The sequence below is a fragment of the Oncorhynchus kisutch genome, linkage group LG21 (assembly GCF_002021735.2).
Source record: "Oncorhynchus kisutch isolate 150728-3 linkage group LG21, Okis_V2, whole genome shotgun sequence".
NCBI classification, from domain to species: Eukaryota; Metazoa; Chordata; class Actinopteri; order Salmoniformes; family Salmonidae; genus Oncorhynchus; species Oncorhynchus kisutch.
The window spans coordinates 25,511,068-25,526,422 of record NC_034194.2 but is presented as its reverse complement, the minus strand read 5'-3'; the positions used below and the strand labels follow the sequence as shown (position 1 = coordinate 25,526,422).

The following is a 15,355-nucleotide window of genomic DNA, read 5'->3' as shown; positions in this document are numbered from 1 at the left end:
TAGACCATTGTTCAAGGACAGTGTCCATATCATATTTTGCATATAATTTATGAGTTAGCCCCACAAATTTTAAGAACGGCCGATGCGGAGGTCCTTTGTGGAAAGCTATCTCATAAATATATATAATGTATCGAAGTGAGTAGACACCTAAGGCAATTAATTCATTAACAGTTTGCACCTGATGCCCCCCAATTACCCTTCGTGCCTGCATCCATACCCTATAATTCAGTACTTCTTTGTGAATGTAACTTGTAGACAAGGGAAGCCAGGTCCCTGATTGGCAGATGAGTAGCAACACTGGTGCACATCGATTGCTTTGAATGAAAAAAGGTTTGTACCTACACACTCAAGGTGTCATGCTGGCATGGAATCAACCTGGAGCCGACTTCATAAGCTTCACTTTATTGAAAGCCATTGGAAATGGATTTCTTCAATGCAATCATAAAAGGAGGTAAGAAGTTTAGGGGAAGACGATGTCAGAAGGAAATGTAACTTTCCTTCAACACCTGGCTCAATATTCAGTGCCACTCAGATGGTGTATTCGATATGTAAGCGTTGCTATTCTGCTGGAGTAGACCTCTAGCCTTGCTCACACAACCCATGTGACCACACAGCGAGGAAGAGCTGTGACTCACTGGTCTGGACAGAAGGCGGTTTGTTAATGCAATATTTGTTCAGAAATTGAGCGGACGCATTGATTGGTTCTCTCAAACATTTTTTTTTCTGGGAGATTGAGACCTCTCGTTACTTGGAATTGAAAATCCAACAGTTGTAATGGAAGGGGGCAGCACTTGGAGGCTGTATGTGGCTGTGCCTGATTGATTGAGAAAGACACAAAGGAGAATCATCATGTACAATCACAGCCCCCTTCATTATCAATGCATCATGCCGATAAGTTTTGCAAGGCTGTTTTGATGTTAAGTGCTAGCCAGACTAGTAGCCCTCACCTTCCCAAACGATTCATAGAGATTGATTAAAGCGTTAAATACACCATAGTGATGATTTTAGTTTGTGCTGAGGTGTTTGGCCATTCGAGGCAGGATGAGGTTCAATGGTTAGACAATAGATGACTTGCTATCTATCTATTATACTGCAACCTCCAAGGCAGTCTTGTAAATAGCTCCCCGATGGCATTACTTCAATGTAGGCTGCAATTCAACATTGTTAAGGTAGAACAGGATAACACTTAGGGTTGCAAAGGGTCGGAAACCTTCCGGTATATTTTCCATGGAAAGTTGAGCCCGGGAATTTGGGGAATTTTGCTTAAATTCATCAAAGTTATTACAGTGAGCCTTTTTTGTGGGACACGCATAAGGCAATTTTAGGTCTTGAGGCATATTTTAGTTAAACTATCCCCAATTCAATGGAATTGCAACCCTCTGCATGCACGGTGTATTCTTCCATCATATCTACAGCTGATTCTCAAGATCTTGCACACTAATGAGATGCTATTGAGCCCACACTACTACACTGTCGGAGCCAAGGATTACATGCTTTCTGGTAAATTCTGATTACAATACTGGGTGGGGTGAATATATTTTATATGACGTACATGATTTTTTGTTAACTAGTAAATAGTAACCTAAAGCAAAGTGTGTTTAAATATTTTCTAACTTTACTCATTCTTCTAATCTTTACAGGAAAATGCCACGGGCACTATCTGATGTGTGGAGACATCTCACTGCAGCTAATGTTGAAATAAAAGCTGTGTACATTTGCAAATACTGTGCCAAATGTGAAGAATGCAACAAAGATGCAGAATCATCTGACCAAGGCATAAAGTTTCCTCAGCGCTCACAACAAGCAACCTTCTGACAAAAGTCCCTATACTTCTATTGGAGGTGAAAATTATGAATAAGATACCTTATCGATAGCAACAGCTCATGGTCCTCCCGGAATCAGAAGTTTTTGTTGACTCAATGTAGTCAGAGAAATGCTGAAGAATGTCTTGCTTGAGCTGTGTATGCAACTGGTTCAACCCTGATGCTCACTGGCAATGAGTATTGGAAGAGATTTCTGACTGTTCTTTGCCCAGCATACATCCCTCCAACCAGACGTGCTTTATCTACTCATTTGCTGGATGCAGAGTTCAACAGAGTTCAAGTGAAGGTCAAGCAAATCATAGAGAAAGCAGACAATTATCTCTGATGGGTGGTTGTATGTTCGTGGGCAAGAAATAATTAACTACATCTCCACCCCTCAACCAGTATTCTACAAGAGCACAGACACAAGGGACAACAGACACACCGGTCTCTACATTGCAGATGAGCTGAAGGCAGTCATCAATGACCTTGGACCACAGAAGGTATTTGCACTGGTGACAGACAATGCTGCGAACATGAAGGCTGCTTCATGTTCGGTCTAAAGTGGTCAAAAGTGAAGGAGTCCTACCCTCACATTCATTGGCTGTGCTGCTCATGCATTGAATCTGCTCCTCAAGGACATAATGGCACTGAAAACAATGGATACACTCTACAAGAGAGCCAAAGAAATGGTTAGGTATGTAAACAGTCATCAAGTTATAGGAGCAATCTACCTCACCAAGCAAAGTGAGATAAATAAGAGCAGCACATTGAAGCCACCCAGCAACACCCGTTGGGGTGGTGTTGTCATCATGTTTGACATTCTCCTGGAGGGGAAGGAGTCTCTCCAAAAAATGGCCATATCACAGTCTGCCGATATGGAGAGCCCCATTGAGAGGATCCTCCTGGATGATGTATTTTGGGAGAGAGTGGTAAACAGCCTGAAACTCCTGAAACCTATAGCAGTAGCCATTTTAGGGATTAAGGGAGACGATGCCATCCTGTCTGATGTTCAGACTCTGCTTGCAGATGTAAGAGAAGAAATCAGTAGTGCTCAGCCCACTTCACTGTTGCTCCAAGCAGAAGAAACTGCAGTTCTGAAATAAATCAAAAAGCGTGAAGACTTCTGCCTGAAGCCCATACACGCCGCAGCGTACATGTTGGACCCCAAGTATGCTGGCAAGAGCATCCTGTCTGGTGCAGAGATCTACAAGGCCTATGGTGCCATCACTACTGCATCTCGCCACCTTGGCCTGGATGAGGGCAAGGTTCTTGGCAGTCTGTAAGTACACTTCCAAGCAAGGGTTTTGGGATGGAGATGCATTATGGCAGTCTTGTCAACATATCTCATCAGCGGTGGAAGGGACTTTGTGGATCTGAGGCTCTTTTCCCTGTTGCCTCCATCATCCTCCAAATCCCACCAATATCAGCCGCCTCAGAACGCAACTGGTCCTTGCTTGGAAACACACACACACACACCAAGGCACGCAACAGGATGACCAATACAAAGGTTGAAAAATTGGTGGAAATCTGGGCAAACTTGAGGCTTTTTGAGCCTAACAACGAGCCATCCTCAACAAGTAAAGAAAATGACAGTGAAGACAGAGTCTAATGTTCAAGAGGTGGACATTGAGGAGGTCCAGGGAGAAGACATGGAAGCTTCAGTTTCTTGACTATAATTTTACAGATGTGTTGAAAATGTTTTGGGGAGATGCGATGGATCCTTGGGGATCATCCCAAGTAAAGAGTCAACTCTTAATTACAGTTCAATTTGTAACTAAATAGGGGTTTTTTTCTATTGGAAGGATTTAATAATTTGCAATTTTCTACTTATGATAAGGTAAAAGGTTTGTTTCTTTCTCCATATATGGTAAATATATACACTTCAAAAAACATCTACATTTAAATGGTATTAATATTCATTTGCATATATTTCCGTTAATTCCCATATATTCCCTTTAATTCTCAAAGTTTCCACCTCTGAATTTTCCCAAAATAAAATAGCATTCATTGCTTAAGATCCTATGAGACCATTCTCATATAACTTACGCAATGTTTATTCCAAGCATCAATGTCAGTAATTTAATATATTTTAAAGTGGAAATGACAGCGTTTTAACATCTTTGCAGATAATCATAATATCAGTCAAAAATATCAAATTCCCAGTTGATGCTTCAAAACCAACTTTATAAAAATAGGTTATATTTAGCTCAAACGTCCATGAAGTACACTAAGGCATTGTTGGCAGTGGATGCAAGGTATGGATGCAGTTCAATGCATGATTAATATAATTCACCAATACATTTCTTGATAGTCCAAAAAATATTGCTATCAGGTTGTAAATCACAGCTGGCCTGGTACAATGTTTGCTGCCTCCATCCATTCAGGACGATGCACTGTTTCAGTTTAATGACTCAATATTCAGAATAAAAACGGACAACTGTAACTAAGGCTGGGAATGTCAATACAATCAAACTAGCAAGGGCAATGATCACAAGTCAGTCATAACATGGGTAATAGTCTAGAGCACGTGTCAAACACAAGGCGAGACACATTTCTATCCGGCCCGCACAATGATTTGGGTTGTCAATTTATTTTGGCTCACTACTAGAGATCGACCGATTATGATTTTTCAACGCCGATACCAACTATTGGAGGACCAAAAAAGCCGATACCGATTTAAAATTGGCCGATTTAAATAAATAAAAATGTATTTGTAATAATGACAATTACAACAATACTGAATTAACACTTATTTTAACTTAATATACTACATCAATAAAATCAATTTAGCCTCAAGTAGATAATGAAACATGTTCAATTTGGTTTAAATAATGCAAAAACAAAGTGTTGGAGAAGAACGTAAATGTGCAATATGTGCTATGTAAGAAAGCTAATGTTTCAGTTCCTTGCTCAGAACATGAGAACATATGAAAGCTGGTGGTTCCTTTTAACATGAGTCTTCAAGTGGGTCGAGCGTTGGACTAGTAAACAGAAGGTTGCAAATTCAATCCCTGAGCTGACAAGGTACAAATCTGTTGTTCTGCCCCTTAACGAGGCAGTTAACCCACTGTTCCTAGGCCGTCATTGAAAATAAGAATTTGTTCTTAACTGACTTGCCTAGTTAAATAAAGATTTAAAAAAATAATAATACATTTTTTAAATATTCCCAGGTAAGAAGTTTTAGGTTCTAGTTATTATAGGACTATTTACCTCTATACCATTTGTATTTCATTAACCTTTGACTATTGGATGTTCTTATAGGCACTTTAGTATTGCTAGTGTAACAGTATAGCTTCCGTCCCCCTCCTCGCTCCTCCCTGGGCTCGAACCAGCAACACAATGACAGCAGCCACCACATCGAAGCGTTACCCATGCAGAGCAAGGGAAACAACCACCCCAAGGCTCAGAGCAAGTGAAGATTGAAACGCTATTAGCGCGCGCTAACTAGCCAGCTATTTCACTTCCGTCACACCAGCCTCATCTCGGGAGTTGATAGGTTTGAAGTCATAAATAGCCCAATGCTTGACGCATAAGGAAGAGCTGCTGGCAAAACTCACGAAAGTGCTGTTTGAATGAATGTTTATGCGCCTGCTTCTGCCTACCACCGCTCAGTCAGATACTTAGATGCTTGTATGCTCAGTCAGATTATATGCAACACAGGACACGCTAGATAATATCTAGTAATATCATCAACCATGTGTAGTTAACTAGTGATTATGATTGTTTTTTATAAGATAAGTTTAATGCTAGTTAGCAACTCGCCTTGGCTTACTGCATCTGCGTAACAGGCAGTCTCCTTGTGGAGTGCAACGAGAGAGAGGCATGTCGTTATTGCGTTGGATTAGTTAACTGTAAGGTTGCAAGATTGAATCCCCCGAGCTGACAAGGTGAAAATCTGTCTTTCTGCCACTGAACGAGGCAGTTAACCCACCGTTCCTAGGCCGTCATTGAAAATAAGAATGTGTTCTTAACTGACTTGCCTAGTTTAATGAAGATTAAATAAAAGGTGTAAAATTTTTCTTAAAAATATATTTTCTTTTTTTTTTTTTTCTTAAAAAAAATATATCGGCAAACAAAAACCATTCCGATTAATCGGTCGACCCCTACCCCCTACCATACAGCCAGCGTTGCACTAGTCACAGCAAGCACTGCCAACATGCTGCACACCAAACGGCAGTGCGTTGCCACACGCACACATAACCCTCCTCCCAGAACCACAAACACATGAGCAAGCCAGTGCACTATATCATATCATCACTAATAGCACTGACCGAATCTCCTACCGGACCGACAGTTTAAACATGTTGAAGGCTAAACGTCCATGCCAAGTTTCGGGTTCCAACAGCTCATTGCTGTAACCTACAGAAAATGCAATAAAATCTAATTGTATTTGTCACATCTGCCAAATACAACAGGTGTAGGTAGACCTTACTGTGAAATTCTTACCTACAAGCCCACCACTGCAGTTCAAGAAATAGAGTTAAGAAAATATTTACTAACTAAAATAAAAGTAGAAAATCAAATAAAAACTAAATAACGAGGCTATATACAAGGAGTACCGAACTGAGTCAATGTGCAGGGGGTGCAGGTTGTAAATACGACATCAGATTTGTATTTATAAATTAAAACCAGTTCTTGCTTTTTGCCATTATGGGATATTGTGTATAGATTGAAAACTATTTACTACATTTTAAAATGAGGAAAAAGTCAAGGGATCTGAAACATTTCTGAATGCATTGTAAATCACTACTAAAGAACAATAGACAACAGGACACACAAACCAGTATAAATTAGTCAACAGTTCATGAAATTACAGCCTGATGCAGTGAATTCAACTTCAATTGTGCTGCTTTCATGTGTCCAGTTTACAGCGCATAGTAGAGGGAAAGTGTACATACCACCGTACTAGCTAGGCTACTAAAATGTTGCAGTCTAGCTTCGGGTTTTTAAAAGCTTGAGAATTAATAACAAAAAAAAACTAAACCTGCATCAAAACACCATGCAAAGGAGAAACATGTAGGCCTATTACAGCAACAACTGAGCGGTAGCATAGGCTGGCTACTCAACTACAGTACAAGACATTGAGTCCACCATACAGAAATGCTGTAGCCTAGTGGTTAGAGCTTCGGGCAAGTAACTGAAAGGTTGCTGGATCAAATCCCAGAGCTGACAAGGTAAAAATCTGTTGTTCTACCCCTGAACAAGGCAGTTAACCCACTGTTCCCCTTTAGGCAGTAATTGTAAATAAGAATTTGTTCTTAACTGACATGCCTAGTTAAATAACTAGGCAAGCTAAAATGATCTTATATAATTATTTAGCAAGCTAAAAACACAGAGCCTAACATTAGCTAGGATGATGTCATGTCATTGAATGTGTTGTTGAGTGACCAACTTTTTCCCCTCAGATAATTTTTCGGTAGCTACAGTTGAAGTCGGAAGTTTACATACACTTAGGTTCGAGTCAATAAAAATTGTTTTTCAACCACTCCACAATTTTCTTGTTAACAAACTATAGTTTTGGCAAGTCTTTTAGGACATCTACTTTGTGCATGATACAAGTAATTTTTCCAACAATTGTATACAGACAGATTATTTCACTGTATCACAAGTTTATATACACTAAGTTGACTGTGCCTTTAAACAGCTTGGAAAATTCCAGAAAATTATGTCATGACTTTAGAAGCTTCTGATAGGCTAATTGACATCATTTGAGCCAATTGGAGGTGCACCTGTGGATGTATTTCAAGGCTGACCTTCAAACTCAGTGTCTCTTTGCTTGACAGCATGGGATGTTTTTTTAGTTTAAAAAAAATGTATTTTAAATTATTCAAAATTGTAGACCTCCACCAGTCTGGTTCATCCTTGGGAGCAATTTCCAAACGCCTGAAGGTACCACGTTCATCTGTACAAACCATAATACGCAAGTATAAACACCATGGGACCACGCAGATGTCAAACCACTCAGGAAGGAGACGCGTTCTGATGAAACAAAAATACAACTGTTTGACCATAATGACCATTGTTATGTTTGGAGGAAAAAGGAGGCTTGCAAGCCGAAGAACACCATTCCAACCGTGAAGCACGGTGGTGGCAGCATCATGAGGAATCACGCTTCACCATCTGGCAGTCCAATGGACGAATCTAGGTTTGGCGGATGCCAGGAAAACGCTACCTGCCCAAATGCATTGTGCCAACTGTAAAGTTTGGTGGATGAGGAATAATGGTCTGGGGCTGTTTTTCATGGTTCGGGCTAGGCCCCTTAGTTCCAATGATGGGAAATCTTAAGCTACAGCATACAGTGACATTCTAGATGATTCTGTGCTTCCAACTTTGTGGCAACAGTTTGGAAAGGCCCTTTCCTGTTTCAGCATGACAACGCCCCCGTGCACAAAGCAAAGTCCATTGAGAAATAGTTTGTTGAGATTGGTGTGGAAGAACTTGAACACCTTTGGTATGAACCCAGTAGAACACCTTTGGGATGAATTTGAACGCCGACTGCGAGCCAGGCCTAATCCCCCAACATCAGTTACCAACCTCGCTAATGCCCTTGTGGCTGAATGGAAGAAAGTCTCCGCAGCAATGTTCCAACATATAGTGGAAAGCCTTCCCAGAGGAGTGGAGGCTGTTATAGCAGGAAAGGATGAACCAACTCCATATTTTTGCCCATGATTTTGGAATGAGATGTTCGACAAGCAGGTGTCCACATACTTTAGGTCATGCAGTGTTAGTCAGAGAGGGAAAGTCAACTTTCCTTTCTACAGACACATAATGGAAAGTGTGTACATCTTCTCCATGGTCCTTGTGGGAGTTGTATTCATGAAAGAGGGAAACACAGAATGTGAATCTATTCATCAGCCTGCGCCCTAGGAGACTGAGATTCCTCTACGGCAGGGTTCTCCAACTGGCAGTCCATAGGCTGAATCTTGGCAATTATTTATTTAAAAAAATATACTGTTGAACATAAAAGACAAACACCAGGAAATCAGCTTAAATTAATTTTAATTTAGGAAATCTATTCCTAAGTATTCCCATGCATAATAGAGAGACACGTGATCATATACAATTTTAAGCAAGGTTTGAAATGATTGTATAAGTCTATTATATTTGTTTGGGATTCTTGCGGTCAATTTGCAGTCTACAAATTATTTGTAATTACCTTCCGGTCCCCCGACCATCAAATCAAGAATGTTTTTTTTATTTTTAAAGCCCGTGGCTGATTGTAGTTGATTCCTGCTCTACGGTCTCCATTGAGATGCTATCTGTGAGTGGGTTACCATGGAAACTGTCCAAGACAGATGCTGCAGGGGCAACAGAGACAGTCTCACCAGTCTGTTGCACCCAAACCATATCAAATTTTATTTGTGACATGCTTCGTAAACAACAGGTGTAAATGAACAGTAAAAAGCTTACTTACGGGCCCTTCCCAACAATGCAGAGAAAGAAAGAGGAGTAAAATACATAATAATAAATACACGAGTAATGTTAACTTGGGTACCAGTACAGAGTCAATATACAGGTGTACTAGGTAATTGGAGGTAGATACAGTTGAAGTCGGAAGTTTACAAACACTCATTAAAACTCGTTTTTCAACCACTCCACATTTCTTCTTAACAAACTATAGTTTTGGCAAATCGGTTAGGACATCTACTTTGTGCATGACACAAGTCATTTTCCAACAATTGTTTACATATAATTATCTGTATCACTATTCCAGTGGGTCAGAAGTTTACATACACTAAGTTGACTGTGCCTTTAAACAGTTTGGAAAATTCCAGAAAATGATGTCATGGCTTCAGAAGCTTCTCATAGGCTAATTGACATCATTTGAGTCAATTGGAGGTGAACCTGTGGATGTATTTCAAGGCCTACCTTCAAACGCAGTGCCTCTTTGCTTGACATCATGGGAAAATCAAAAGAAATCAGCCAAGACTGCAGAAAGACAATTGTAGACCACCAAAAGTCTGGTTCATCCTTGGGAGCAATTTCCAAATGCCTGAAGGTACCACGTTCATCTGTACAAACAATAGTACGCAAGTATAAACACCATGGGACCACACAGCCATCATACCGCTCAGGAAGGAGACGCGTTCTGTCTCCTAGAGATGAACGTACTTTTGTGCGAAATGTGCAAATCAATCCCAAAACAACAGCAAAGGACCTTGTGAATATGCTGGAGGAAACAGGTACAAAAGTATCTTAATCCATAGTAAAACGAGTCCTATATCAACATAACCTGAAAGGCCGCTCAGCAAGGAAGATGCCACTGCTCCAAACCCGCCATAAAAAAGCCAGACTCCGGTTTGCAACTGCCCATGGGCACAAAGATCGTACTTTCTGGAGAAATGTCCTCTGGTCTGATGAAACAAAAATAGAACTGTTTGACCATAATGACCAACTTTATGTTTGGAGGAAAAAGGGGGAGGCTTTCAAGCTGAAGAACACCATCCCAAACGTGAAGCACGGGGGTGCAGCATCATGTTGTGGGGGTGCTTTCCTGCAGGAGGGACTGGTGCACTTCACAAAATAGATGGCATCATGAGGGAGGAAAATTGTGTCTATATATTGAAGCAACATCTCAAGACATCAGTCAGGAAGTTAAAGTTTGGTCGCAAATGGGTCTTCCAAATAGACAACGACCTCAAGCATACTTCCAAAGTTGTGGCAAAATGGCTTAAGGACAACAAAGTCAAGGTATTGGAGTGGCCATCACAAAGCCCTGACCTCAATCCTAAAGACAATTTGTGGGCAGAACTGAAAAAGTGTGTGCGAGCAAGGAGGCCGACAAACCTGACTCAGTTACACCAGCTCTGTCAGGAGGAATGGGCCAAAATTAACCCAACTTATTGTGGGAAGCTTGTGAAAGGCTACCCGAAACATTTGACCCAAGTTAAACAATTTAAAGCCAATACACTCAATTAGTATTTGGTAGCATGTAAACTTCTGACCTACTGGGAATGTGATGAAATAAATAAAAGCTGAAATAAATCACTCCACTATTATTCTGACATTTCACATTCTTAAAATAAAGTGGTGATCCTAACTGATCTAAGACATGGAATTTTTACTTGGATTAAACGTCAGGAATTGTGAAAAACTGAGTTTAAATATATTTGGCTAAGGTGTATGTAAACTTCCGACTTCAACTGTACTTCCTGTTTGAGTTTTAGCTTGTAAGCAGGAATCAGAAGGATAGAGTTATAGTCAGATTGTCCAAATGGAGGGCGAGGAAGAGCTTAGTATGCGTTTGTGTGTGGTTGAAAGTTATCTAGTTCATTTCATCTCTAGTTGCACAGGTGACATGCTGTTAGAAAGGAGGTAAAACGGATTTCAGTTTTCCTGCATTGAAATCACCAGGCCATCACCAACGCTTCTGCTTCTGGGTGAGCATTTCCTTGTTGGCTTCTGGCCCTATACAGCTCATTGAGTGCGGTCTTAGTGCCAGCATCAGTTTGTGGTGGTATATAGACAGCTAAGAAAAATATAGATTAAAACACTTTTGGTAAATAATATGGTCTACATCTTATTATGAGGTATTCTAACTCAGACGAGCAGAACCTCGAGACTTCCTTAATATTAGAGCTGGCGCACCAACTGTTAACAAAGAGACACACACCTCTCCCCTTGAGCTTACCAGACACTGAGGTTCTGTCCTGCCGATGCATAGAAAAACCACCTAGATGTTTATTATCAATGTCCTTGTTCAGCCATGACTCCAAGAAACCTAGTATATTACAGTTCTTCAGGTCCTGTTAAGAGAAGAGGGCACGCAGAGGAAACGGTGAGTGCATAAACTGCCTCTACCCTCAGTTCTATTGGCGAACATACAATCACCGGAGAACAAACTGGACGAGCTCCGTTCGAGACTATCCAATTAAACCGCATTGTTCTTTTTTGAGTCTACGGGATTAGGGCCTGGTCCTGGGTGAGCAGTATGAAGTGCGCCTCTGACTCGTTGAAGTAGAAATCTTCATCCAAATCAAGGTTAGTGATTGCTGTTCTGATGTCCAGAAGCTCTTTCGGTCATTGTGGAAACATTATGTCCCCCAAAAATTTGATTAGCGCAAAAAAACACAAAACAGCAGAGTTGGTCAGGAGCCCATAAAATGGCTGCTTTCCATTACAGACCCTTTCTAGTTGTTTGGAGGCTCGGGGCTATGAACCAACCCCCACACAATTATTCAAATGCCAGCCAAACATTTCTCTGGCAGAGATACTGTACATATGGTGGTTATTACGAGACAGCTAGGGCCAATAGGAAGTTGCAACATGCAGAGTGAGTTGCATAGGAGAAGCTGTAAAACAAAGACCATAACTAAACCACATGACTCACAGTCACATTGCACTATGGAGCATGCAAACCTAAGCGTTACTCTCTACAGTCTTTAAGACTATGACCATTGCCACATAATCCCATACTGTAATATGGTAATACCCTTGTTGGACAATTGCCCCTCCCTCCCTTTCACCCATTCTGCTTTTCCTTCCTCACCTCCCCTCCCAGTGAACCAGTGAGGTGCCCTTCTCTCAGGATGTCTAAATCCTTGGCACAAGGTGCTGGCTTATTTACTTCACCATCACCTCATGGTTGTAATTATACTGTCCCCAAGATCAGACAAGCCCAGAGAAGGGGCAGCTATTCTGGGCCACAGGGGCGGGCAAGGCCCTGGCTTCATGCTGACTTCCAACGTACATCCATCTTCCACTCGGCCCTGATTACCATCATTCCATCCCAGATTGTAATCATTATGGGAGAGTAAAGACGATGTTGGTTTGACGTTGGTTGGTCCTTATCGTTGCCCTGAGGACAAGCCCACCCCTTTTTTCTGCACAATTAAAAGGCTTAACGACTGTTCTTAATGACAGTTAACCCACTGTTCCTAGGCCGTCATTGTAAATAAGAATTTGTTCTTAACTGACTTGCCTAGTTAAATAATTCCTTCTCTTCTCTGACTCATTGTCATCCTCAATGTCTCCAGAGTAGGCCTTGGTGTATATATGTCTGTGTGTGGGAGGGTGTGTATAATGTATATAATTGTGTATGTGTGTGTGATGCCCCTCAGAGCTCATCCGATGTGATATCTGTGTGGGTGCGAGTGTGTTCTCTCACAGCTTGTCTCTCACAATGATACAATCAGTAAATATGAATGAGGAAGTGTGTGTGTTTTGCCCGCAAAGCTCCTTTCAAGCTGTGAGAGGCAGCCTTTCCTGGTATGAGCTAACACCCATGCCCGGTGGGTATTTGCACCCTGTCCTACTCTCTCTGTGTCACCTCATTGTCTTACATCAGATAGTGCAGGCAGAATAGATGTGCTGTCTCGTATCTCGCAAAGGGTAATGGGATAGGCAAAAGTAGTCTGGCGACAATGGGCTGCCATAACGTTCAAAAATATTGCCTAGGTGACATCGTCTGCTGAACCCCATTTCTGCCTCAAAACGGTTAGATTAATTCAATGCTAAAACAATAAAAAGGTTTTTTTTGGGGTGAGAAAGTGTCACCCCATTTTACATCTAGCTAAGGATTATTGTACTTCAAATAGCAGTATTTCTGAAGTTTGACTATGGGCACGGAAGCTAGCATAAACATGTCTAACAGCTGAGCCAGTCACTGAAATCCTCTTTAAGTGAAATGCTGCTGCTGACCAACTAGCTACCTACTTAGTGCTGCACACACAATGTTGAATCTTCCAACAAAAGCTAGCTAGCAAGCTACTGTAGCTAGTAGTGCTAATGCTTACATTAGTATTGGTTTTCATGAAGCAGATTATCTTCTGCTACGAGACATTACAGTAGCCTCCCGAGTCAGCAGCTGTGCTAAGCTGACCCAACAATATGATCGCAGAGAAACATGCTGATCTACGGACTGATTTCTGATAACTGACAGTGTTTCTTAATTGTGCATGAGCTGCACGTCTACAACTTCAGGGTAATTTAAACAGGCTAAGCAAGCTTTTTATGTCAGTGATGGAAGAGCTACCTAGCTATCTATATCAGTAAGCTAGCTACAACAGTTAGCTACACAGCTGACCAAGCCACTGCACTGGCGACCAACGTCCCTGCACAGAATCTGTGCAGGAGATAGCCACTGGTTAGTTTTTATTTTCTCACAATTGCAAACTATTAAATCACAATTTAGCAAGATAGTTATTCTGCCTATTTCATATGAGAGCAGTGATATCAAAAATGTGGAACGATGTTTGCAATTTTTTAATGGTGGATGCTCAATATTTGAATGTCAGTTCAAAGTCTTAGAAGACAGATCAGTTGAGGGACCAGCGTCACGGAGGAGTGACGCCATCTGATTGGAGACAATGGTGTCACCTATCAGAGCTAGTGACAGACGATGGTTGTCGTGACGAACTGTCTCATAGCGCTGCCAGTGTGTGATGAGATCACAAAGACAGTTAAAGACTGTTGAAGACTGTTTTATTGTGTAGACTGTGTCTCTGGTCTGTCTCTGTCCATGTCAGTCTGCCACCCTACAAGTCAGACTTGTCTCCTCAGAGTGGTTTTCCCTAGTCCTATATCTAGTTTCAAATTCAACCTCATTCATAGTAAATTTAACATTCGTCACAACGTAATTCACAAATTCAAATCATGACAGTTAGACTACAGTGCATGTCCTGATCCCAATCCCACAACCTCATGATTGGCTATAAAACCAATAGATCGCTCTCCCGTTTTCTCTCTCACACACCCCTTTTTAAAACTGAATCACAGAGCTTTTACTCCTGGCCTGACCGTGACTGCTGGCTAATGACTAACTTGTAGCCTCTCTCTCAGCTGCCAGGTGTATAACAGAGTCAGCTGTGCCCATATGGCTGCCTGTATTCCTGCCTGGCCTAATAAAGGACTCGCATGTGACGCATAGTGGAAGCCAATACTAAGCGTATCCATTCATTGAGAGTCCTGTTGGCAGATTGCATTACCGTCAGTTCGGAAGAGACTGTGTCTGGGCGTGGGGGGGGGGGGGGGGAATATGTGAGAAGAAATATAATTACATATAGGATCATGTGAGCTGTGTATTGGTCATGGTAGAAGGCTGAGGTTGGCCTTTAAGTCAAACTAATTGATTTATTGTGATGATGGATGATGATTTCGTCCCATGAATCCCTGACCGAATGTCCCCCACTAGAGGTAAGGCCTCATATGGCAGTGAAGTGCCTTGAGGTCATAGAACCAAAACCCATTGTAAATGTTTGCAGAGTCACAACTCAAACGTGTGATGAGGATCTTTTTAAACACAGTGTAAACAGTTTCAAGTGGCCTGTGGAAATCTGCCTCCCAATCTAATTTTAGAATCTTAATTTTGAGATCCTGAATGGAGGACTTGTCATGAGGTTTCCAAAATGGGTTGTCATAAGGTTGACAAAAGAAGAATGGAGGGTTAGAGAGACTGGAAAGAGAACAGAGAAAATGTGCTGGCATGCATGACTGAGTTTGGAAAACACCCCACAGACTAGATTGTAGGCTATTCTTAAGTCTCTCTCTCACTCTGTATGTGGACTGGGCCAACTGAAACTTACTCAACCTGTAGAAATATGATGCCAATT

General features: G+C 41.3%; 1 protein-coding gene across 1 annotated transcript in view; it reads right to left on the bottom strand.

Moving 5' to 3' along the window:
• Positions 1-15,355, bottom strand: part of LOC109866594 (ras-related protein Rab-32) — a 36,072-nt gene that overhangs the window by 19,920 nt on the left and 797 nt on the right. The window lies entirely within an intron of this gene.